We start from the raw sequence: 10,902 nt of genomic DNA on the forward strand, positions 1-10,902 counted from the left end.
TCTTCACCAACAACTCGCCGCCTGCTGCCCCGCTACTTGAGGAAGTAGGTTGGCAACGACAATCTGATCGCATCCATCGATCAGGTCGACCAGAAGCTCACCGACTGCCTCTCCCTCATGGAATCGGCTCTGACCACTCTGGTTTGGTGCCGACCACCTTCCAGTTTTGATCTATCGAAAGCCGATTGGGATGCCCTAAGGGACAAATTCGTCGACCAGATAACGTCATACGCCGACCGGCTATTCTGACTAAAGATAAGTACCCTTCCTATATACGTATTTAATACAATTTTCTTCTCGGTGCTTCTCCAATTATTATTTCTCCGGTCATTCTCCATGTTTAGTATCTTTAAGATACTCCATTTAATTTCCATGTATACCATCTTAAAGATGACATATAGCTAAGCCTAAGACAAATCCCTGAATAGTCATGTTAATGCTTGAATGTTCCCAGAGACAACCTTGTCTCTAGCTTCTCCCTACACGTGCATGAGCGCCTACCCTCTGCGTTTGGGGTGGTCGACAATGCCTCCTTAGCAACGCCCTGCTCTTCCTACACGCACATGGGCTCCGCGCTCCGTGTTATGGTTAACAGGCTAGCTAGGGATGGAGACTCAGCTACACACTAACTGGTTGGACGGTTTATATTAAATATAAACACATCTTTAGAATAACACTAAGTGTTCACACCAATTTATCTCCTAGCTGCATACGCTATTTCATCACCGTTGCTGATTCTTCTCCGGAGTTCATATATTTTATTTTTACATCATGTACTACCCATTCTACACATTTGTTTTGCAGGGGCATAGTTCTGTCAACGAGCTTACGCTCAGGGACTGGACAAGATGATCATCATCTGGGTGGTTGGACCACCTATCGGACGGACTTCCCCACCAACCAACTGGTCAGACTACTCGGCACTCACTCTTGCTCAACGTTCACTTCGCTACCGACCAGTTGGTTGGACTGCACATCACATGGGCTTCATCGTCAGCTATGCTGGGGGCTCATCATCAATGTCGAGGACTCCTTGGTGTTTGGATTCTTCGTGCAAGCGTCACCAGCTAAGCTAGGGACTCCCTTGGTGGTCGAATCTTGCTATGTCTCATCAGTGTGCTATCAAGTTGCTCCATGCTATTCTGATCAGGGTGCTGATCTTGGGCAACATGTCTAGGGTCTTGTGAAGTACATGGTAGATGATGTTGGCAAGCTTTAATTAAAAATTCTTTGACCCTACTACAAGATATCTTCAAAATCTTCCAGCAGGCTCGGGGACTACGTGTGTACATGTCATCTCACGATGACTGTTTTTATTTCTACACTAGTTTCCAGCGACATTGGGGTCTGGGCCAGCACCTAAAGACTACTACTTTAGACTCTGGCACCATGTGACTACTTCACTTATAGCTAGGCTCGGGGACTAAGTGGGCACACTTCACCTCGCGGTGAATGTGCTTATTTTTCGACTTAATCTTCTACAAGGTGACTAAGTTCCTTCGCGCTGACTAAGTCAAGGACGCTAAGCGTCTAACTTCAACGCTCGAAACCTAAGTGGGCACACTTCATCCAAGATGGAGACTTCAAATTTTTTTTATCATGAGCCCCTTACATCCTTTTGGCAAACCTTAGCTTCGAATAAGTTTAGGCTTAATCATAGTTGAACTGCTCGGACATCGTTCCCACTGCTTGGACAACAGCTCGGATGATAGTTCAACTCCTCGGACGCCGGTTCAACTACTCGGATACTCGCTTCAACAGCTCGGCTCCTAGTTAAATTGGCCAGACACCAGTTTCTGATTATCAGCAACAAGTTGGACAGCTCAGACAAGCTCAAGACGGTGTTGCTCAGCGGATACAAGGCACTCGGGGACTAGCTGTGGGGGTATGACCCCCGGTACCGATAGGACAAGACATGGGCCGCACCATTGGAGGTGTCCTAGCCCACAAGATCAAGGCATGCGGTGCACGGCACTGGTCGGCGTGCACCGCAAGGCTACAAGAAGATGTGATTTATTAGATATTGTATAATACCAAATATGATACTTTCCTTGTAACCCTACCCCTCTAGAGCATATAAGGAGGGGTAGGGGGTCCCCTAGTCGACATCCCCATACAGATCCTAGGCTTAGCCTAAGAGATCTGATCACATGCAATATCATACGATAGCCAATACAAATCAACAGACCACAGGAGTAGGGTATTATGTTGTGCTAGTGGCCCAAACCTGTCTAACTCTTGTGTCTCTATTGCCTTCTTGTTCTTGATTACGCACACCTCTACCAATCAATCTACCTCCGTGGGATACCCCTTGGAGAACTACTGGAGATATTCCATCGACACATGGGCACTAACGCGTTCGGTCGGGACATGGAGTGGTCACGTGTCTGCGTTACCTAATGCTAGGTGGTTGCATTTGATCATGCTCCTATGCATCCGGTTAGGTGTCTGCTGAGGCACATGGGTGATGTAGCCATTGGAGATCGACGCATGATGTTGTATCTGGGTGACACATGGCAGCATCGTGGCGACCGGACTCCATTGTGCTGCGTCCGGTCGTTATGTAGAGGTGTGTCTGATCATGTCGTAGAGTGCCCAGTGAAGGGGTACAATGGCTCTATTTCTGTGGGGGCTATAAAACCAAGCATTGGTCGGCCTTGGGCCAGTAGCTGAGCACCCTATTGGTATAAATTAATGCATATAGAATAATCCACAAGCGCATAGATATTATACCGATGTAGCACTTCACTGGGAGTACCCAGTTTTATATCGAACTCGAGGAAACATGTGTGAGAATAACCAAATCTAACTTATCCCAACTTCACAATCAAGGCTAGATAATAGGAGCGTAGAGGAGACTGCTAAAGTCTTCTAGTTCTAACTTCGGTAAGCTTTGTCTTCTATTGTTTAATTCTGGAGATATTACTAGAGAAAACATAGGCAGAGTATGTTTCCTATAGCAACAAAGTCTTACTAGGCCTACTAACGGGAGGTGGACTACAAAGGATTCAATGAGGCTATAAGAGTCACCCTCGTGAGCTACCACCGATCCAAAAAATAGGGTACATCCACGAGTAACCGAGTCTAAGCACCACGCTTACACTATGAATACTACTTTAACCCAGGAGCTACAAGGATTAAAGTACTCAAAAGAGAGTTGCAAACCTGAAGAACAATATGAACAAGATGCTTACTTGAATTAGAAGTCGATTACCAGAGAAATCTCAAAAGCAAGCTCAAGAAGAACTTGATTGCGCCAGGGTACAAGCCATAGAGAGAGCATCGACAGGCCGAGACTCCTCCAAACTCTTCCCTTTCACTCTATCTCACTATCTCTAATACAAGACTAGATCCTATTGAGGACTAATCTTCTCTTGATTGCTAGCCTTAATCCCGGTGGACATATAAATTAGGGTTTCTGGCTTCTCAGCTCTCAAGATCGAATGCCTATTCCTTTTTCTGGGGGTGGCAGGGGCTGGTATATATAGTCCGGAGCGTCCAACATGAGCCCTTGGATCAAACCAACTTAAAGAATGGTGGAGATGCAATCCTTAAGGCAGTGGAGAACCGACATAACAATGAGGCTGACAGGTGGAGCTCACAGAGGTCGGGCGGCCTCCAGGTGGGGTTGGGTAGCCCCACATGTTAGAGACACATGTCTCGCTTTGGTGATTCACCTTCTGGAGTCTTCCCACGTCGATTACGTGATGAAATTCCATGATTTGTTTTTACAAATAGGCCCTCCTTGGTGGTTTTCTGATTTAATCCTACTGAAAACACAGATTCATCAAAACTCGTGAAATTTGTCAATTTAAACCCCTAAGTCTACATTGGTGATCCATTTTAGCCATTGGATATAATCAAAAGAGACCTATAAGGCTGGGGTTTCCTATGCGATAGCATATCAAGTATAAAATAATAGTTGGTCAAGTTTTAACACCATTCCCACACACATTCCACCCTATTCCCTTTCTCGAGCCAGGTTTCAATCCTGGGATCGATATACCACCATCTCCATACCACAACCATACCATCGCTCAGTCGACAGGCCAACTCCCTCTTGACACTGTCTCAAGGCCCGTAGCCCCTGGCTACGATCGACACTCTCTCACAGGGGAGAAAAGAAGGACTCATCTCACTATCTAGTTTAAGCAAAACCTAGGAAAGGTCCATAGCCGACAAGTCGGCACATGTATCGATCGATCAACCATACACTCTGCAGAGGTTTTACATAACCACAAGATCCGCCTTCCTCACTGACCGTCGTTAACTGGGCGGATTCTGGCCGCTTGCTAGCCTAGAATAATGCCACCCTACCATTCAGCCCTGGTTCACCCCAAGTCTAGTCTGGGGTGGCTGAAACTATGAGTCATGAGCCGGGTCCACAAGGTCTCCATGAAGTCTCGGAAGGGTGTGGGGGAAAATCCTCCGCACCCCGTACCTCCTTACACTGTCCGCTATCAACCTAGCAGTAGTGGCAATATCCTACCAAGTAGTCCTGCCGTCCCACACCATATAGGGCGAGTGGTACGTAAGGCTTCCTGGTGAATCTGAGTACTAGTAAGTCCTTAGGGATGACCAAGCCAGAATGTCTTCATTAGGGTTTCCGTTTATCGTGCCACCATAGCACCTCCACCCCGGGCTCCTCCCATCACAAGTTCACACCCTAGGGCCACCTCATATACCATTTACCCACCATAGGTATCCATTTCCAGGGGTGCCCAGGTAGCTCCCCAGTGGCAAGACTTGCCCCAGGCTCGTCGTATACTCCAACTTGGTCGACACAACCCTCACCCTCCACACACCCAAGTCACACACGCAGCACTCTCCCCATAGTCCAGATAACACCACGCATTAATGTTATATAAGCATAGTAGAAGTACAAGCAATGAAATATAGCAGTAAGCGTGTGTCCTAGCCTAATAGCAGGGTATGCAGGGGTAAGGTTGCATCAAGGTAGAGGCCATCAAGTAAGCATACTACCATGCAAGTCCTATCATAGTATGATTATAACAGTAAAGTAAAGCAATAGCGGTTCTATTTAGCCATGCATAATAGGTGCTACGACGTTGGGTGGGATATGGCACCTTTAGTGTAGTCGTCTCCGTACTCCTCACGGTACTCATGATCCTCGTCCGTCCGGTTCTCCTCTGAGTCTGCAAACGATCGCATTATAGTCACATTAGAGACGTCTATAGAATAGCACAAGGAAGCAATGAAAATTCAAAAGATCCAAATACACTCAAACATGGGTTCATTGCGTAGAGCTCGATTTTAGATGAATTTTGGTCCTGGTTTCATATTTTTCTGAGGTCATATGAATTAGTTATGAATTTCTGAAGATTAAATCATCTCTGAAAATAGAAAAATGCTGAATTAATCCTAGGCTGACACGTGTCACGCAGTGACTGGTCCACGTGGCATGCTGATGTCAGCATGCCATCATTATCTCGGTTCCGAGCTGACAGGTGGGGTCCAGTTGACGTCAGCATGATGTCATCAACGTCATCAGTTCCGACAGGTGGGTCCAGGGGCTCTTGGGTCACTGACATAGTGGGTCCTGGTCAAAGTCAACGTCAAGTCAATGGTCAACTAGTCAGGGTCACTGACGTGTGGGCCAGGGCTGTTGTCGTCAGCAGCTGATGTCATCGTGACGTCAGCATGACGTCACCCTAGCTGTGTTGGCTTCCGACGTGTGGGTCCCGCGTGACGTCACCATCTGAACATGTGGGTCTAGAGTGTCTGTGCCACTGACATATGGGGCCAGGTCAACGGTCAACATTGACCGGTCAATGGTCAATACGGGCCGGGTCCAAACTGGGCCGGTTGGGCCTAGATACGGGCTGGGCTTTGGCCCGCCACGTCACGTCCTTGGGCCTCTACTGGGCTCCGTCCATAGCTCAGCCCACACCACGTGGCTCACGATGGACCAACGTTCATGGTCCATGGACCATAGGCTGGGTCCTCGGTGGACCGAGTCCACCCTTCATCTCCTCCATTGCGGTCTTCGTGAACCGAGTGCACGCGCGTGTGTGACCGGCGAGGAAGAATCCTCTGTTTCCTCCCCGGCAGTGCTCCCACCGGTGATGTGCTCTCTGGCGAGCTCCCACAATGGCTCAGGCATCCAATTGAGGTGGGGAAAAGCCTTCCCGTGCCATGGCGACTGCAATGGTGGGGTCAGGGCGACTGATAGGGCTTCCTAGGTCACTGGCCACGGCGAACGGCGGCTCGAGCACAACCGGCGTGCGGGGGTGGCACGGGTGCAGTGGCATAGGGCGGGTCTGTGGTGCGCATGAGCGTCACGATGCTCCAGCGGGCATGTCGGGCAGGTCGAAGGGTCTTCTGGAGCCCCCAGTGGCTTTAGGCAATGGTGGCGGCTTGATTCGGCCATGGCGGAGGTCAGGTGGTGGTCTAGGTGCTCGTGGCCAAGGCACTGTGGCCGGCTATCGACGACTCGATCTATGTGGCTGTTCTCCAAATGTCACGGTGGTGCTACGACTACGTCCTGGTCTAGCGAGGCGACCGGGTGCGCGAGTGGTGGTGCACGGCATGACGGCGGCATCGTGAGCGCGGCGTGCACGCGCTCTGCTACGGCGTCCAAGGGCTCTGAGGTGGTCGCGGGTGTGCGCGTGAGTGTGCTGTGCTTGTGTACCCAGAGGCCGGAGATGGCCTTGGCCTACGCGCTCACGGTATGGAGCGCCATGGCCAGAGTAGCAAAGTCCGGCGGCAAGCAGGGGAGAGTCGGGCGCTCACCGTAGGTGCCGACGGTGAATGGATGGCAGTGCAGTGGCGGGTCATGGCCGTGTAGCTCCGGAAGCAGTGCAGTGCAGTGCAGTGCCAAACCACGTTAGTGATGAAGACGACGGTGTCGTCTTCGGCTCCGACGACTCCGGCAGCACGCGGGTGGCTCTGATCCTCCTCTTCCTTGCTCCTCACTCGTTCCCTCTTCTTCCTCTATCCTCTCTGGCTCGGGTGTGCGGTGGATGGCCACAAGGTGGCGGCAGGGCGATGGAAGGGCGCTAGGGCAACCGAGGTCGGGCTTTTATAGCCGAGCTCCAAGCTCCAATGGCGGACGGCATCGTGCAGTGGAAGGGCGTGGGATGCATCCGACGGTGGCGCGAGGTTGCGTGAGCGCGGCGCAAGGGGAACAAGGCCATGTCCCGGGCGTGACCCCTTGGCCCGCACCTGCCAGCGCTGTCGGGGCTTGGTCGGAGGAGTGATCGGCGTGGGGGGGGGGGAGAAGACGACACTGTGGCTAACGTGCGGTGCCCGTGTGGTAGCGGCAGCAAGGGGAGCGGACGAGTGCGTGGGCGTGCGCGGCGTGCTGGGCCGGCTCGTGGGCCGCGTGCGCGCGCGCTGGGTGGAAGGCGGGCGCAGTTGGGCTGGCTAGGCCGCAAAGCCAAGCAGGCCTGGCTGCTGTGAGGCTTCCTTCTTCCTTTTCTTTTTCTATTTGTTTTTCTTCTCCTTTGTTTGAATTCAAATTTGGTTTGGAATTTGAATTCAAAATTTGGTGTACCTTATTCATTGGAGTTTTAGGTATGAGGCCCACAACATTCTTTTATATATATTAGGAACTTTATTTAGCTATTTTGTATAACAAAAATAGGGGTCGTTTTGTTATACAAAAATAGGAATTAGTTTTTCCTTTAAGCAATTATTCTTTGGTTTGGGTGATAACTACTTTATGGTTTATTTCTTTAAAGGTGTTGTTAGCCATTACATAAAACAAATGAAAATCCAAATCACTATTTGAGTTGACAATGTATGCTATGTTTTCATTTGTCAGTATTTAAATAAACATGATAACAAATGACATGCCATGCTCATGAAATTGTCTGGTTGGGTTACTTCTAATGCAACACTTAGGGTTGGATCCTACAATGTCACTCATCATCACATGGGGTTTTGAAGAAAAAATTTTATAGTTGTGATTTTTGATGTGTAGATTTTTGGGTTGTTACAATTCACTCCCCTCTAGTCCGCCATCTCGATCCTAAAAAAGTCGACTAGCAATCGCAATGGAGGCAACTATTCTCCATCTCGACATGGCGAGTGAGTTGAGCATACTATCTAACGATGAACTTGAACACCGTGAAGATCTTTTATAGCCTTATAGATGTTGCCCTCTCTTGAGGCGGTTGTTAGGGTGCTCATCGTCACTACTCAATCTTCGTGTTCCTCCTTCAACTTTGAGTGCCCGATGGCTATGCTTCCATCGTTTAGTTCAGACCTCCCATGGTCCCTAGTCACTATGGTCGTAGCCCTAGTTTCAACCAAAGCTTCTCCTGGTGTGGGCAAGGTGGGAGAGGGGGCGGCTTCACACTGTCCACTGGTATTGGATTCGTATCTCGTCACTTGCTTCAGGTTGCCCCTCATCAATACTTGCTTACTGATCGTGAATCGAGCTTCGAAGCAGTCGCCCATGTTCTGCTAAGGTCACTCTTGGCCTTGGTTCTGGCGTGAAACTACCTCCCCCGCACCTACACTACCACCTATCTATGGGACTTCATGGGCGAAGAAGGATTAATTGCAAGAAGTCGAGCTTCATGCTTTGGTCAAGTCTTCATCAAGGCGCTCATTGAGTCCTTAATCGTCATGGTTGTGATAAGATGGTTGTGCGCATATTGTGGATGGTGTGTTGTATGAAAGTGTTTTGGCCACTTAGGTTGTCCGCTGCTATTTTCAAGCTTAGTTGCTTTTGTTAGTCATGTCGCTTAGCGCTCGGCTATGTTAGGGCGTAAACTGTTTGCTTACAATAACTCGAACTCTAGAGTGGATCCTTACGACACTTCTTGCAAGGATCGCGTAAGTTGCGCCACCCGATTCGTGGTCTTGGTATATATGCCCCCAGCTTGCTACGATCATAGATCAAGTGTTGTAATTCTATCTTCCTTTTAATGAAACACGACTTAAACATATTCACAAAAAGAAAAACGAATAGGGACTTTTGATCGAGCTTATTGAGTCAGGTAAAGTTGTACACTTGTACCCTCATGTACTCATCCCCCACTCATCCAACGAGTTGGCCATATGCACCCACTGCAGTGTTGCAGGTTGCGGTTGTTGCGAAGACGACTCGATGGGATATTAGGGTCATTGGTCAGTTTCTCCCCTAAAGTTTATTTTCTATCCTATCAAATATTTGGACATATGTACAGGATATTAAATATAGACTAAAAAATAACTAATTGCACAGTCTGCGACTAATTTGCGAGACGAATCTTTTAAGCCTATTTAATCCATGATTTGACAGTGTAGTGCTACAATAACACATGCGCTAATGATGACTTAATTAGACTTAATAAATTCGTCTCGCGGATTACTGATTGATTCTATAATTTATTTTTTTATTAATATTCGAACACCAGGGTGACACTCCCATGTGACCCTGGATTTAAACAAGACCAAGGATTCCTCAGTCCAAGCTCTCAGTCTCATCGAGCCTGTCAGTCTGACTGTATGTGTGGCACCAAATCCGCAAAGGAGAGATTAGTGTCACGTCCATCTCACTCCAACTCACACACTTGAAGAACCAGTCAGTTGCGTGCCTGCATGTTTGACAAGTTCACTTCTGTGCCAGGCCGGCCCATCCCCATCATCCGGCCGCCGGAATACACGCGTGAGGTGAGCGGCTGAGCATACGCATTCATTCATAATTTCAAAGCGCATCCACTGTGCTGCAACAGAAGCTCAGCAAAGATCCGATCAAATTGCATGCAGCCGTGATCCTCACAGGATCTATTGGAGCACAATTCAGGCCATCTATCTATATATCTATATATAATATATGGGAAATAAATAGTTTGCAGGATGTGACCCCTCTCTACTGTTCATCATCAGATCATGGGCACAAGTAGGGCGTTCAGACCTTTTTTTCTTTCTATTTTTTATTAAGCGATATATAAAGGAAGACAATGTAGCGCAAGACCAATAATTGGCAAATTTGCATGCACAGGAGTACGTAGTTTTCAGGTATGTCAGATACATGCATGCCCAAATTAAGGGGCATGATGATTTTGAAGCATTATTATATGTTTCAGTCTTTTTCTTGAGTTTGTTATTATATACACCCTCCTGTCCCAGATTCATACTTTTTGGGGCTATTCTTTTTTTTTTAAATGTAGTTGACCCAAAATGATGTTTTGGCTATGAATCTAGACAAACATTCTTTTTGTGATGGAGGGAGTAAGTATGTGATATGTGAAAAACTCGCACAGTATGGAAAACCTATAGGTCCGTACCCTCCTTTTTCCTCCAATTTGCACTTTCTTTCGGCCGCATATATTCTCAAAGTTAAAAAGATATGGTTTCCATGGATGTCTTTTGATTTATGTATTTTATTTTCAAGCATACTATAGTTAGCACATCCATTCCTTGTTTCAATCAAAAGTAAAAAAAAATTATGTTTGTGTGTGGGGAACCCATCTTTCTCACTCTCCATTATTTGTTGATATTTCATAGGTAAAACAACAGCCAATAAAACTTAAGTTTCATTGTTCTAAAAGGAGCCTATTTTTTACCACTAACAATTCACTTTGCCCATTTAACTCAGCTCCTAGACAAAAACTTACCCAACATTTAACCTCCCTTCTTCTCTGTGGATTAATTTAAAATGGTTTTGACAAGTGGCATTGGCCCCGTTCGCTTCGCTGAAAAAACAAACCAAAACACTGTTCTGGCTGATTTGTTGTGAGAGAAAAACACTGTTTCGGCTGAAAAAAATAAGCCAAAAAAGACGGATTATAAGAGAAACGAATAGGGCCATTATGTGCATAATTTTGGGAGAATTGTAACCCTATCACGACAACCAAAGTTGTTGTTGTAGAGATTATTAGAAAACTATAATAATTTTTGAAGGGGAAACTATCTATGACAAATTTAGGATTTTTTTTAATAAAAGAT

Source organism: Miscanthus floridulus, chromosome 14 (genome assembly GCF_019320115.1).
Source record: "Miscanthus floridulus cultivar M001 chromosome 14, ASM1932011v1, whole genome shotgun sequence".
NCBI classification, from domain to species: domain Eukaryota; kingdom Viridiplantae; phylum Streptophyta; class Magnoliopsida; order Poales; family Poaceae; genus Miscanthus; species Miscanthus floridulus.